This window comes from Cygnus atratus, chromosome 8 (assembly GCF_013377495.2).
Source record: "Cygnus atratus isolate AKBS03 ecotype Queensland, Australia chromosome 8, CAtr_DNAZoo_HiC_assembly, whole genome shotgun sequence".
Classification (NCBI taxonomy): domain Eukaryota; kingdom Metazoa; phylum Chordata; class Aves; order Anseriformes; family Anatidae; genus Cygnus; species Cygnus atratus.
Window position 1 is genome coordinate 19,990,607 of NC_066369.1, and position 15,927 is coordinate 20,006,533.

Genomic DNA, 15,927 nt, shown 5'->3' on the forward strand with positions numbered 1-15,927 from the left:
CTCCTGTTGAGGAAAATGTACTGTAGAGCCCCATAGTGATCCACTCCAATATCTTGTAGCTCTGGGGAAAATTGGCCTAGACCCTCAAATTATTATTTGCAACTTGACTATTCACAGCTGGAATAGCTATGGGTTTGTTGTTTGTAAAGCATCCATGAATTTCACCGCAGGCCTATATAGCAATATTGAAGCATCTGTGAATCAAACTGTTCCCCAGCTGTTCATTCACTACCTGCCGTCTCCTCTAGCGCCGCATCCCTATTAACGCTGATGGTTACACTGTGCTCCTGGTGTGCTCCTGCCACACCACTCCTGTCTTACTACAGCTACAGGCCTTAATTCCCAACAAGAAGATGAGTATTATTTCTTCAATAAAAACTTGCCAATGATTGGAATTCCTGCCAATGTTTCACTGGCAAGCATCCATGTTTATATGTCAACCATTTTTTTTGTCTTTGCAAAGCAGTCAGAAACACTCAAGGTGATTTCCTACCTTTAATAAAATAAATCATGATAATAAAAAAGGGAGTATTTGCATTAGGAAGGGCAAAAATGATTTAGAGGCTGTGGAAAATATAATGAATATCCAAAAGTATTGTTCTGGAGCTTATTTTTAAAAGAAAAGAGCAAATCAACTCAGAAGTCCTTAATAAAAGACCTTATCAGCCTTATCGCATTTCTAGATTGGTGAAAACTGGTCAAACACTTACTTCCTAGTTGGTTCTTTGTTAGATGAGGGCAGTGGAAAAAGAGACCAGAGATTAATCTGTGTCCTCACATGTGGAGAGAATTCCTTGGCTTTTTCAAGTATACACAGTGTTATTTCCAACTACTAATACATGATATCCAAAGATCATGATGCTCAGGTAGGAATTCAGAGTCTAAGGAGCTTTTCTAGGTTTCACCTAAAGCTAAATCTTGTTGTAAAATGTCCATGATTATTGTATGCTTCATCCTGAAAGGCACAGGCAAGTTCTAGGTCTACTTTAGAAAGCTTAAGCAAAATTAATTAGTCTGTGCTGTTGATCAGGGAAATATATGGTCTTCCTCTATGTGACAGAGAAGTTCTAGTGCCTCCGTGCATTGGACCAGAAACTTGCAATTTGATGAGTACTGCCGTGCCTGAAATGTAATGGGGTCTTATTGACTTTGATGGAAGTTTTGCATTCAGCCACAATGGAGTCATCATTTTCTTTATTCTCAAGAGATCTGCAGATTTCTTTAAGAAAAGAATTCATACCCTTTATTTTAATTCATGATTTTAAGCTACCTTAAACTTCTCAGGTGGCAGTGGAAGTGTAAAAGCAATTAGTGAATTGTAAGAAGGTGGAATTGCTTTTTCCTGTACATATATATTTTAATCCTGTTTTCTATCAAAGTAATTTTCTCATGGGAGGTAGCAGCATCCTCTTGCTATTCATCTACGTACCTGGGTGGGCAGAAAAAGCTGAGATGACATATACATCTTGTCTGATACATCTTTCGAAGAGAGCCATCAAACATTAGTGACATGCACCCTCTGGCAGCTGTAGTTGCCTAGAATTCTGAAGTGGAATTGGACTGGTACATGCCCAAATACTTTACAGAGGTTTAGCTGGGAAAGATATTTTAGTTCTGTTTTACAGAGAAACCGTGCCACTGATATGAGGAGTTAAATTTTCTTATTTTAAGATGAGTGACTTTTTTCTTTTTCATATGGGACTACATCTGTATCCGTACTATCATTACCACTACTACTACAGTTTTTGCTAATACTTACTCTGGAGATATAAGTTCACACAAATACTATGCCAACCATTTTATTCTAGGCAGTGAGCTTCAAGTTGTCATTAAGGGTACTTAATACGTGTGGTCTTCACAGATCACCCTAAAATGTATTGGCTTTTTACTTCTAAAGATATGTCCCCAACTATTTTTACTATAAACATGTGATAACTTCAGGAAGTATCATTACTTTAGGAAAAACAATATCCTCTGTGTTGCTTTTTTGAAACTCAATTCTCTGCACTCAGATCGTCTAATGGGTAAGTGGACCTTTAGTTAGTTTTAAGTGGTCATTTATTTCCTCTTCTATTCTTCATGTTCTGATCTTCCACAACTAATGTTGGCATAGTATTGGTTTAGCTTAAGTTCTCCAAGAAAATGTTATATCATTTTTTATATCAGAGGCAATACCTGTGAATTCTACTCACCTCACTTTTACTTCAGATTTTTAGCAAGATAAAATTTTATAGACGTATGAAAACAACTGGAATTCATGTGTTTTTTCCCCTGTGTAGCATTTCTGCTACACTGATATAATTGAAGATATGCTCTAAACAAGAGAAGATATATATATATTTATACTTTTTTAGTCTCATTGCCTTTTGAAGGTACTTTGATGTACTGACTTACCAAAAAAAAAAAATGGGAACAGAATAGCTAATTACGTGGTAGCCACAATTTCTGCCATTAGCAAAGCATATTCATGCAGGTTTCATCCATGGCTGCCTGGCATCTCAGCTCTGATTCTGCACCCCATCCACAACCTGCTGTTGGAAAAGCTCTGATTGCTGCAGCCATCCATACATGCCCCAAAGCCCCTTTCTAGGCTCAGCTAACAAGTATTAATGGCTATGCTAAGCTGAGTGTCTGCAGTTCTTAAGATAGTATCTTGGAAAAGTTTTTCATTTTTCTCAATGAATTAGTGAGCATTTCTGTTCACTCCCTTTAGAAGCTGAAGATTAAGAGGAGCATCATACTGCAGGTATTATTAGACAAAAACAATGGATATTAAGCCATTATTTGTACATTAGCAAGTTTTCCCCAGGTGGGTTTTATCATTTCAAGACATTTTGTGTTGTTCTTTTTTTGTCTAATCACCTCTAAAATTATGAACACTCCAAGAATAAAACATCCTGAATAGCAAAGCAGCTTGAAATATTCATAACTAAGAATGCAACTGGTAATGCTCATAAACAAAGTTGTTTGGAGACCCCTTTATTAATTTTTAATTTATTTTCAGTCAATTCCTTATTACTTCCAAATTCCTGTAGGGGATTCTGTTAATTAGTCATGTGTAAAATATTCATTAAAAACAGCTTCCTATTTTCTTCTTTTATTGCAAATTTACATTTCTAATCTTATAACCAAAATAAATGCCATTGGGTAGAGAGACCACATTAATTTTGATCAACCCCTTGAAATAGAAACACAGAGAACAAAAGATATGGTAATAAAATCATAGCTACATTGTGATACCAACTAGCTAGAAACAGGTATGCATATTTCAAACCATTGTCTACTTCAGATATAAACAACAGAAATTTTTGTTTGTTTTATGATTTTTTTTTAAGGGAAGAAGAAATAAGAAAGAAAGAAAATTACAGTCTTCCACTGACACTTTCCATGCACATTTACCCTTCTGAATTTGATAGGTCTAGGTACAGAAAAAAATTTGAAAGTACTTTTGAAAGTTGGCCCAAAAATTGGAGGCAAAAAAAAATCTTTCCAAACAAATTGCAGTTAAGTTTTTCTCCATTCTCACTTTTAATCTAATTATTAAATAGAGGAAATGTGCTCTTGTGATTTAGTTGGATGACTGGGTCTCAGCAGTCTGAATTCAATTTTACTTCTGATATATAGTCACTTCCTGGCAACTCACTTAATCCCTCTGGACCTCAGTTCTCTCTGTGTAAACCCTGACTCATATTTCTGGCCTTGTGAATTCTTTGGACATATACTCAACTTTAAATATGTGATGAGACCAATGGAAAGGAGTGATCACTATTAGTAGAAGGAGTTGAATACATGCACAAGTGCTTTTGGGGTCAAAATCTTTGGACTATCTGTCCTCAAGGGTAGGAGAAGGAGATGTTTCTGTCTTTCAGCTGTGTCAAGAAATCTGGAACATTACCATATTTTGGAACTTATTAACCGTGACATAATCTATTCTCTTGTAACTTCATGTTTATAATGCTACTTGATTTTTAACATTGTATTATACTATAGGTCCCTTCTGTGTAGGTATGGATAACCTAATGTTTCTTCCTCTTCTCAGCTGTCATGGTATTTATGAGCATAAGCATAGAGGAAATGTTCAGACAAATCTGTAGGTGTCGATAAAATTTCCATGAGCAAATCAGAAGCCAAGCCTGTAGCCTGGCAAAAATCTCCATAAAATCAGGGGCTATTCTTTTCTCTCAACGGGGTACATCTCCCACTGATGTCAGACATATGGTTAATTTTCTAAAATAAAGCCAGCTTGGTTTCTTTCTCTTTTGTTGTCAGGATGGCAGATACTCCAAAAGGAAATGTTGTTATTCCTTTTCATTTTCCTGGAGAAAAGACACTAAATAGAACAGGGAGAAATACTCTGGAAATGGTACCTACAGTTGAGTAGCAACCTCTGAGAATTAAGTCATGCCAAAATATTGGCCAAAGCCACAGTGTTTACCCTTTAATCTCTTTTTACACTAAATACACAGAGGTTGTTGTGGTTTCCTGCCATGCAGAGGAGACTGGAAAAAAAGTAAAACCATATCCTGTTAGAGGGATAGGAATATAAAAATCTGTATATACAAAGAAAAAAAATCAAGGTAACATAAAACAAAAATTAGTATTCTAGTTCCAGCAGATCTGCACTGGAACTAGAATGATTGAGATCTGTATGACCATATCGAGGCACATCAGGATGATTTTGCTCCTGACAGCATTTCTGGTTTTGAAAGGTTCTTCCCCCACCAAACTGATCCGATTGTAAGGCAGCAGGGCCAGTTCTGAATATTCATATAATAATCAGTGACTCCTGTGAGCTGCTATCTGCTCCTCTGGGGGTACCCGGCACACCAGAACAGTGGCCAGTATGGGAAAGGATGAGACCAACAGGCCAGAAGGCTGTTCTTTACCTAGGGAGAAGCATTTGGAATCCACAGAAGCAGAGACAGCAGCAGGGAATTGCAAAAGGCAATGTTGAACCTTCCCGCTATACAAGTATAAATTAATTATTTGATTCTCCAAGTAGTTATACACTTTGGTCATCATGAAATCCTAGCCTGGGCATTGCAATGGAGGATAAAGGATAGGACTATGTGGAATGGTGTTGTTGGCTGGCACAGTAGAGCTTTTGTAGAGCTGCTGTGGAGAAGGAAGGCTCAATTCCATCTAGGGAAATCTGCATTTCATGTTAAATTTGCATCTTATGAAATGCTTCTCCTCCTGTGATGTCATTTACAAAAAATTCCACTTGGACAAAATTCATAGTCTGTGGTATTCTAAACATAATTGAGGCAATTCAGAACTGCTTTGAAGCTTCTCTCTTGATCAGGAATGCTGCTGATCTGATTCTCCCACTCCATATCACTAGCAGTCTGTCACACTCCAGAAAGTGTTTAGAAACTGCAGCTGCTCCTGCTTGGTAGCACTTTGTACTCAGCTCACACAGGTACGGATTGCTATGCTATAAACATAAGATATGTCCCCATGTATTCTTCCCAGGAGAAAACTGACTTTTCAATGGCCTTTTTATGTGTAATCTTCCCCTGCTTTATCCACTGCTTTTCCCTCCATCACTATCTTTGCAATTATTTTCTAAATAACACTTAAAAATAGATTTATAAATTGTTACTCACCACCCTTTTCTTCCATTCCTTGACAAAAGAGCTTATAACGGCTGCTCAGTTCAGATCCAGAGTTCTCCTCAGAAGCATTTAATGTATATAACATCAGCTCTAAGTAAATAATTATTTATTGCTGCTTCTAATTCCAATGGCAGATTTGATCAAGGCCAAATTAATCACTGCCTTAAAATCATTAGAGATTATGTAGTACAGTGCTGGCTGAGCTGAGCCATGACTCAACCTGATAATACTCTATCTGAAAACTAATCACCATCCAGCATATCATCGTCTTGAGCCAGCAATTCATCTCCATTATCTCAGTGGTTTTCCTGATTGCAACTAGATCAAAACATCTTGCTGAAGTCCAGATTAATTTTACTTCATCCTTTTTTTCCCAATTTAGTATGTGGAAAAAGTCAATCAGTAATGTTAGCCTGAACTCAGCAAACTCAAGCCAGCTCCAGTGAGATGCTTTACACTCCATCAGTTCTCATAAATTAATTCCTCTGTGATCCTTTCCAGTTCTTCACCTGGAACAAATACCAGGTTAAAAGTTTTTGTCTCTAGGTCACTCATCCTTTCCTCATTGTTTGAACTGGAGCACTACATTTTTTTCAACATTTGGGCAGTGGATCTTTGTCTGTAAAATCTGCTAGATGATCCTGCTAATATCTATGCTAGATCCTTTTCACAAGGATCACATCCCTTCAGATTCTGAAGTCTTCTTTCGCTAACTTTTCTTAAGTATATATGTACATTCTCTTTACTGAAGACAAGTTTTACATTTTCACTTTGTCTTTTTGGATTTTGCTCCCAGTACATCTCTGCCAATGATTCTTTCCTGTTAGAAAAATGAGGGGATGAATTTACACAAGAATTTTGCCATGTCTAATTCCTTGTTGATTTTTTCCCCTTCTCTGTTATTCAGAAATCTTACTTAGTCTTTTGTTTTTCTTTTCCCCTAGTTATTTTTGAAGATTCTCTTATTTTTGTTTATTTATTTATTTTACTTCTTTACTACTACAACACACAGGAGCTCATTATGTTTTAAAAAATCTCATTTTCTTCCCTCAGTTCTTCACTGCTAGCATGTATTTCAGATGTTAGGGATATTTTTAATCACACTCTCTCTTTCTTTAAATTTCTTCTGCAAATCTCTTCTGTACTTAATACACTTCTGTTCTGAAGAAGAATTTTATTGTTTTAGTTGAAATTCTTCAAATACAAAACCCACAATATTAAAATGTTAAAATTAAAAGTGTTTGTGACTTCACATTAGAGCAAAAGATTTAACAGGGGCCTTCCACAGTTTTCAAGGAAATAACTGAAAAAGGAACCATGAAATATATTATTCCTAAAACAAACCTACAAAGTATATCTCTTTTGAGGCATAGTATATATGTAGGTACAGGAACTGAGATAATTTCCAATTAGGCTTATATTTTGAATCTTTTGCATCATTGATCTAGTAGGCCAGTACAGGGACAATCCAGTAGGGATGTTAAAAACATTATAATGTTTTCTCTGATGAAAGTAGAAAGACTGGATAATAAATGAAGTGTAATGGAAATTTGATACGAGTTTTTAGATGTGTGCTGAGGTAAAAGGTGAACCTAGTTAACTAAGCAACAGATCCTTTTACTCATCCTGCTTTCATTGTCTGATTGTGGGTTTTTTGGTGGATATTTTCCTTTTTTTAATGCTTCCTACATGATTCCTTTTACCTACCTCCTTATTCATTATTGATTTATAGAAGTACTAGGAGGATAATCGTGCTAGGAATTGCATGCAAAATACATAGGGTTTTTGTTGTGTGTTGTGAGGTTTTTTGTTTGTTTGTTTTGTTTTTGTTTTGTTGTTGTTTTCCAAGGGATACTGTGAATATGCTGTAGGCTATAATTGTTTTGGAAGATTTCACTGAATTAGAGTACTTAGATTCAAAATGACACAGTATCATGCCTTCTAGTACTCCCAAGACGTATATTTAGATCCTGCCTTGCCAAAGGCTTCCTATGTAGTCGTAGCCAGTCCCCTTATCTCTCTGTTCTTCAGGTTTCCAGCTAACCCTACCAAGACAGAAATGCTCCCCATCTTTCTTCTTTCTGGGGAGATTATAACATGCTATGTATTTCACTTGATTTTTCCCCAAAATGGCCACCTTGACTTCAGTGGGATAATTTCGGTGCATGAAAACTCTATCAAAGACATTTTTTTTCTAGCAATAGAACTCATCAGTTGTTTAAGATGAATATGAGGCTTTAAACAAAATAATTTTAATGCTATTTGAATTGTGTTGTCTTCAAGAAGATGTTACGCATGTTTTAACTAGTATGTCGTAATCACAAAGCTGGAATTAAATGAAATTATGCTCTGAAAAGAAAACAATTTGATAATTTTCTTCTACTCTGTACCAAGGACATAAAATTTGAAATTTTCCCCTATAAGCTCAATCCCTTTCATTTAGCCCCTAAGATCACTTCCCAGTTTTCTTTCAAAAGTATATTTCCGTGTTATGTGAAGACATGTTATTTTTATCTGAAGTGCTTAATATACCACACTGTTAAAACTTTCCCAAAACAGTCAATCTTCAGTCTTAAAGGTTATTTCACTTTATTGCATTATATACCACAATTTCTGCTGCATTTGATCCATTTGAGCTGTGGAGCTGGTAATATTATACATAGTTAATACTGCACAGATACTTAATGTTTCACACATTAGCATTTAAAAATTGCCTTCACATCCCCTATACTGATTCTTGTGGATCCCAACATACAGTATCATCAAGTGGCTTTGCTGTACACTCTTGATGAAAAGATGACATAGGAATCCCACTGGGGACAAAGACAACCACAGATTAAAAAAAAAAAAAAAGGCATCTAGTTGACCACTTTTCTTAAGCCTCATTGTAAGCTTATTTTTCTTCTTTTTATGATGGCATGCACAGTATAACTGCCTGAGGGCATGCTTATTATAGACTGTATTTTGAAACTGATTAAAAATAAATTCTCCATGCCTGTCTGAAACTTATTCCACAGAGAATCTTGTTTTATATCAGATGAGTAAAAGGATCTGTTGCTTAGTTAACTAGGTTCACCTTTTACCTCAGCACACATCTAAAAACTTGTATCAAATTTCCATTACACTTCATTTATTATCCAGTCTTTCTACTTTCATCAGAGAAAACATTATAATGACTGTGACTTTGAAAAGTTTTATAACTAGTGTATGTGTGTGTGTGTATATATATATTTATACATTATTATATTTTATTTATACTCCATATAAAAATTAGGCTATCAAGTCTGACAGAAAGATCTCTGTACCATAATAAACAGACTTGTCTTCACAATCACTCTGCAACACACAGGACTTGGCAAACTGTCAGACAGCAGGATGAAGAGGTAAAGCGCAGAATCTGCAAATTCTGGCCCTGCACGTGGGAATAGGTTCTGGGCTTTCCAAGAACTTGCAGAGAAAATGAAACTTGGCAGGATCCGTGCGGAAATTCATTTCATCTGTTTTCATTTTACACTGTCTGTCATCTAGTTCTTGATCACTAAATGAAAAAGAAAAATGAAATTCTGCCATATGCATTCTATAAATTTCAATTTAGCTATCAGGTGTCACACCTGCCACAACTTTGCTTTTTGCTGTGTTTCAGACAACAGACGTAATCATTTGTTTGTGTTGCCAATGTTGGTTTGGGAAAGTTTATTTATGGTAGTATTTGCAGTAAATCTGCTAGTTTCCAACCATCACTGTATAAACCTATCACTTGAAATATAGACAGTTATGTCAGCTTGTATAGGAAACATATTGTACAATGTTAATTAAATGGCAATATTTATACCCTCTGCTCCTGTGCTGAAATGCTCTGAGCCCTGAAACTGATTGCTCTGACATTTTGAACAAAGTCACACAATGCAAGCTTCAGGATGATTTTCCCTAAGCAGGGAGGCACAGTTCGTGTGTCACGTTTCTGTCTTGTTCATCCCCTCCAGGAGCATGCTGCCCTGCCAGAAAGGGCGCAGCCAGCTCTGCTGCCACTGCCTTCCCACGGGATTCACACCCACCCTCCTCCCTGGCTGTAGAGGGTTCTTCTAGGTGAGGTCAGGGATGGGCGGTGTGGCTATTTGGTAATTTAATCTTGCTGTGGTAGCTTTGGCCATGAAACTCTGGCTAGGACCAGCCCTTTCCCATGAAGGTTTCCCATGAAGGCTTTGAGTTTCAGTCCCCCAGGCATCACCAGCACCTTCCCCACACCCACAGAACCTCAATGCACCAGCATGGTAACAAGTCACTTTTTACTTATTCTCTCCAAACTTAAGTGTTCATACTCTCAGAAGAAAGACTCAGTACAGGGCAGATTTACACTGTTGTTAGCCAGGAGGATTAATAGCAGCAAGTTAGCTCTCCACGAGTTTCAAATAGACTTAGCCTGGCACTTCTTCACAAATCTTTTTTTTTTTTCCAGAAAAAAAAAAATACACTTGAAAAATGAATGAAGAAATTAATCTCCTCACCAAGAATCAGAAGAAAAAAAAAAGCTACGGGTAGGTCAATTTTTGTTGGAAAACACAGATTTGGTGGCAAGAATTTTTCATTGGTTCCCTTTCAATTTCTCTGAATTGCTTGTGACAAGAATGGATGGATGAAAATTAAAGTAAAATCTGAAACAGAAGTCAAAATGCTTTGCTCTGATGCAATATCTGGACATTTCAGTATTTGAAATTGAAAGGATTTTTCTATTTGAAAATTTTTTTTCCTTATTATTTTTATTTTGAAAATGATACATTCTGTTTTCAGTCAGTTCGTGCTTTCTCATTTTGTCTCAGGTTTTTGGAACTGTTTCAGGCTTTTTGGAATTACTGGAAAACCAGAAAAGCTTCATGTGGTTATACACAAAGTACAAACATAAGCCTATTGATTTACTTTTTTTTATTTCCTCTTTTCATATTCTCTTCTTTAAAAAATAAATCTCTTAGCTATAATGTGAGACCAGGTATGCAACAAAAAATTCAAGGATAATCTATTTAATATTATTCCAGTAATAAAACACAAGTCATATTGCAGTCATATTAATGAATCTGCATGATACCATGTATCATGCTACATACCTGAGTTTTGTTATATTGGATTATGGGATCGTGAACTTTTTTTTTTCCTTTTCTTTTCCTTTTTTTACTTCTTTATCTTTTTAGTGGAGGTAGAGGGAAGATTCACATTCTAGTTCAGCTTTAATTTATACCATAATTTTTAATGTCACTTCATTACAGGATTTTATACTTGCCCTTGGATAGTTACGGATTTTACAGGCTTTCCATTAATTATAGTAATTTTGAAAAGTTCCAATTCATGCTCTGATAAATGTTGGTCCAGGATTTGAGAAAAATATAATCTATTTGGAGGAAAGCAGGGAAAGGATTCATAGGGTGAAAGTGAACATCTGTAGAGTGACTTACTGGATATGATTTTTGAAAATAATCCACTTGGATTATAATGAGAAAACAGCTGTGGGGGAATCTGTCATGTTGCATACTGATAAGCATTGTACAGATGGGCCAATGTTCTCCCTGCACACATACACACATACACTCTGTCATATCATCCAAAGGTGAGTGCATAACTCAGGACATGATTCGTAAGTTTGTTAGTTTCCCAAAGCTGGGAAAAATATCATTATATTAATGCTCAAACTTATTTGGCAATGAAATTAAAACAACAATTAGCTTAATGCATTTTTTCTGTCTTTCTCTTTGATTTCCTTGTATTGCACAAGCTTATAGTTTAATTGAAAGATATGTTTTATTGTAATTTTTTTTTGTGTGGAACAATGTCAAGCCTCTGTACTTCAATGACACTAAGCTGCTGCCAGTCCCACCTCTTGTAGTTGCATGCTTTTGTTGCCCCAGCAGCTGGGCTGATGGTTTCAAAGCCAGTGTGCCATTGCCAGGCACGTACCAGCTCAGCTTGTGGACCTCTGTCTTACTTGTGTGTCTTTCATAGGAAATCCACTTAAGTGTAAAAATAGACAGTGTGTTATACTTGCATCTCTCAGGAAGCCAAAGCACCCTATACCTATTAATAAAACTGTTGAGAGTCATGTATATCAGAGCATCTATCTCTTGCTTTTTTAGCATTTGACAGATTTAATCAATTAAACTCCTATGCTCTATTCATAGCTCAGGTTTTTTATGGTACAGAGATTTGCATTCCAATTAGCACTCACATAGACAGTTTTCATGTTAACCTGATCAGTAGTATTTCCCCCTTCTTGGTGTCTATCTTATTCCATTGAGACAGCAACAATGTGTCAGGAAGAGCATCTCTGTTACCTTCTGATTGAACAAAACTCTCTTAGGCTTCCTTTGAAATCTTGAGGGCTTGTCACTTGAGATGTTATTTTTTTAAGCATGAACAAATCTTGTCAGCCTAAGCTGAGAAATCAGCTGTATTTTATCAGCACTTTGGGATCAAACTTCACATTCAGTATTCCGCACTGGGTGCTGTTTGTGAGACAAAACTGGAGGTTACAGTTTGCTTTAGAAGGACCATCTCTGGTGGAAAGGGATCAGTTTCTTACAGTTTAAAGAATACATGCTTACAAAGAAATAGCTCAGATATTTTCATTTGTGTAATATATGAAGTGCTTAATATCTTGCAACACTTGCTTATTTATGTAGGCACATTATGTTGAATTAACTCCAGCTTCTTTGACTTAAAGTGTCTTGAATCCACATACAACTTTTTAAAGAGAATTAATTGGCATCATAGGTCTTTTGTAATTAATCCTCCTTAAGGCTGAGGTAATGCTGCTTTGCAGCAGGTCTATCACTTACCCAATTACACACTGATTGCTGCTCTCCCTAGTCTTCCATCTGGACATCTGCAGAGCTCTGGGACTCAAAGAGCTGGATGCTCAGTCCCATCTGGAGGACTGTCACAAATGCAAACGTCTACAAGATGGCATTGAAGTAAATAAAACTGAGACGGTAATTCCCTCTCCTACTCACGGTGCCATGTCAAAAGAAAAATGCTCTGTGATAGTGACTGAAGGTAGGGCAGGACAGATCCTCAGTCAATGCTCCCAACACCTCCCCATCTTCATGGGAAACGGAGTACTTTGGTAAGCTGTTCCACCAACACATGCATGCAGTGTGTTGGAAAGTTTTTCACAAATTGCTCTGACCTGACAGGCACCCAATAAAACGTGTCAGGCTCCCAAGGGACCATAAAGAATAAAAATACACCCTTTCTGTGTACATGCTGATGTCTGGGCAGGAGGAGACTTCTAACAGCAATCAAAATTATGTGACCTAGGAGGCAGGCAGAAGCTCGTTGTGCACAGGCTTTCCTGAGCCTGTGCCACAGAGAATGTAAAAGCAAGGAACAGGATCTGGGATCTGTGTCTTGATATTGAGCTGCACATCAGCACAGTGGGGCAGGGAGAGCACTGGGATAGAAACACTGCATGGTATCCACTGCCAGCCTGCCATCCTGATTGGTGCTATAGGAGTGTCCCTATTCTCACTCAGAAGACCTCTCCTGCTCTTCCCAACATGTCTGAGATGGGGCACATCACACACTTACAGCAAGGCTCCCATTTCCCTGCAGCACCACGTTCCATGGGGCAGGCTGTCCTCCAGCATCACAATCCTCCAGCACCTCTGCTCTGATTTGAACAAAATCTTTTTAACCTTAGATAAAGAAAGAGAAATCAGAGTGTGTAAATGTGGACGTTGATAGGTTAATGTTTAATTTAGGAACAATTTCAACAAAGAGAGACCTGTAGTTGTGGATGTTGTGAAGGAGAGCTTATGGCAAAGCCAATGATTTGTCCTAGAATGCTCATTTCAAGACAGGGTTTATCCTTAGACTTGTCCTTCTAACCAGGTTTTCTTCCATTCCTGAGGGAGTCATTTCTCACCTGGTGGCAGGCTGAATTTTCTTAATGCCTATAGGGAATATTCAAACTACCCAGTACATTTCCTGCTTGCTGCCTTTGCCTTTCAAGAGTTTCATTTTTCAGTATTGTAGGCAAAAAGGATATCCCACTGCTTTAGGTTCTGGGGAGAAAAAGGGTTTTCACATGGATGTTCTGTCACTTCAAATGAGTACCAAATAGCTTAGCAGGATTGTCACCTTCTCCAGCATTAAAATCTTCAGCACTGACTTTTCTCCCAGGATTGTCTCCTACCAGGCACTCTCACTGCTCGCCAAGTTAAGAAGCAATGATGCACTTTGTGAAAACATTTGTAGAGAAATGCCTCCAAGGAAAAAAGAAAAAAAAATCTTTTTACTTCATCCTCCAGATTTCCTTCTCCTGAAACCATAATGCTACTCCTCCAAAGCTACAAAGCCAAATCCATCTGACTGTGTGAGTGCCAATACAAGACATTATCCTGTTTATATTAAAGACTGCTGTAAGTGAGCAGTGTGTCTTCCAGGCTGCTCTCATGGCAGTTTAGAAATGAAGCTGGCAAAACACAGCTGAGTTATAGGAGAAGAATTGTGGCAGTTTAATACGGCAAGTCTCAGGCCTCCTGCCAGTTGTAGGAGGCATCTCATAAAGCACTGTGAGAAAAATCACAGAGCCAGCATGCAAAAGTTTGCACTGGTTTCCAGGCCAAAGTTGCCAATTATGAGGTCAAACGGAATCTGCAACTGAAATGGTTAACATGGGAATTTCTGTACATCAGCATAAGGAAGCAGTGTGGAAGCACTTCCATTTAACGTAGTCTAACATTAACTTCTTTTCCTCACTTTAAAACCCCCATGTAGACAAGCCTAATATGGTTATAAAATATCAAGATAACTTAAAGTTTAAAAGACTTTATTCTAATCCAGAGTAGCTTAAATCAGTTTCTTTTGGCCTTTTATATATTACATCAGAGAGCAAGAAATATTTAGTGTTTCATATTTCATCTAGCATCTTGAGCACACACACAAATAATATATTTTAAAGAAGTTCTTAAAACATCTTTTTCTCGTAACATAGACCCATGTGAGAACCCTGAGAAAAGAGTAAGTTACAAGCATGCATAACAACCACACATCAGTTTAAAAAATGTACAATGGCTAAGCATGAAGGGGAGAGTTAAGGGACTGTATGTGGAAGCAGTAACTCTAAAATCTCTATTATTCTAGGTTTAAGTCCCAACATTATCATTATTTTTAATGGAGTTTTTATATGCTGTTGAGTAATAGTTTGTCCACATCCTGGCTTTTATCGAAGGAACTGCTTGTGCAGCAATTCTGCTGGAAATAATCTCTACTACAGTTGTGGTCACTTAATTAAACAATTTGGAAGTTTACTTTAAGTGACATTTAAAACTGAAATTTCAAGTGCATTATTCTACCATGTTCTCTCTTGGTATTGTTCAGTAAAATGCTGTATTCAAGGAAATCCATGAAATTACAATTCAAAGACTGTGATAAGAATGGATTAGTTTTGTAGCATTTTTAGCTCTCATTACAATTTTTGTTGCAAGACTAAGTCTACAGATTGAGTGTAAAGTATATCAGGCTTTAAGTTCAGTGATAAGTCATTGTTAGGACAGAGAATTTTGTGATAACACAGGCAGAAGATTAATCCACTCTGATGACAGTCTTACAAGTCTATGAGGAACAGAACACAGAGCAAGATTTATCCACCGCATTGACAAGGACAGTAAGGGGAATGGGAAATGGAACAAAATGAGTCAATTTGCATGACAACCTAAGACTATAATCATATGGTTCCACTCAAATCCTACAGTAATAGACCATAAAGAAAAAGCATAAACAAGGCACATCATTTAAAACTATATTGTACTCATCAACCTTTCCTGTGTCTGCAGAAAACATAATCAGGGAAGAAAAATTAATTTCAGTCTGCTAAATTACACTGTAAACGCAGAGAGGATACAACAGAATTGTTCAAACAAAGTTATTCATGTGGCTTTCATAAGTTTGAATAAATTCATTCTGCTCTGTATTCACAAAGATGACACTATCAGACTAGATCCTCTGCTTGCATAAAGCAGCGCGGTTCCCTGCGCTGTTTGAGTGAGCTCAAAATCTTCTTAAAATCTCCAAGGAAACTCTCCTCTTGATAGTGAGGCTTTGAAAATACTGAAACAAAAGATAAATTCAGATACCTAGGGGAGTATTTTAAAGGATGGAGATTGGCAAACAATGTGAAATATAGAAAAGCAAATTTACATGTGCATCTTCTACATCCCTGTAGTTCCCCAAAACACACTGGAACGCACACATCTATTTGTGTGCCCAGATGTTTCCAGGATCACGGCTGTAATGCTGTCAGGAAGGGATTTGTGATCTGAAA

General features: G+C 37.0%; 1 protein-coding gene across 1 annotated transcript in view; it reads left to right on the plus strand.

The window, feature by feature from the left end:
- Positions 1–10,100: 10,100 nt before the first annotated feature.
- The window catches only part of ADGRL4 (adhesion G protein-coupled receptor L4), an 87,757-nt gene continuing 81,930 nt past the window's right edge, over positions 10,101–15,927 (plus strand). The window contains exon 1 of the mRNA XM_035537715.1: positions 10,101–10,153. The gene's annotated coding sequence lies outside the window, so the exon portion shown is untranslated. The remainder of the gene's footprint in view (positions 10,154–15,927) is intronic.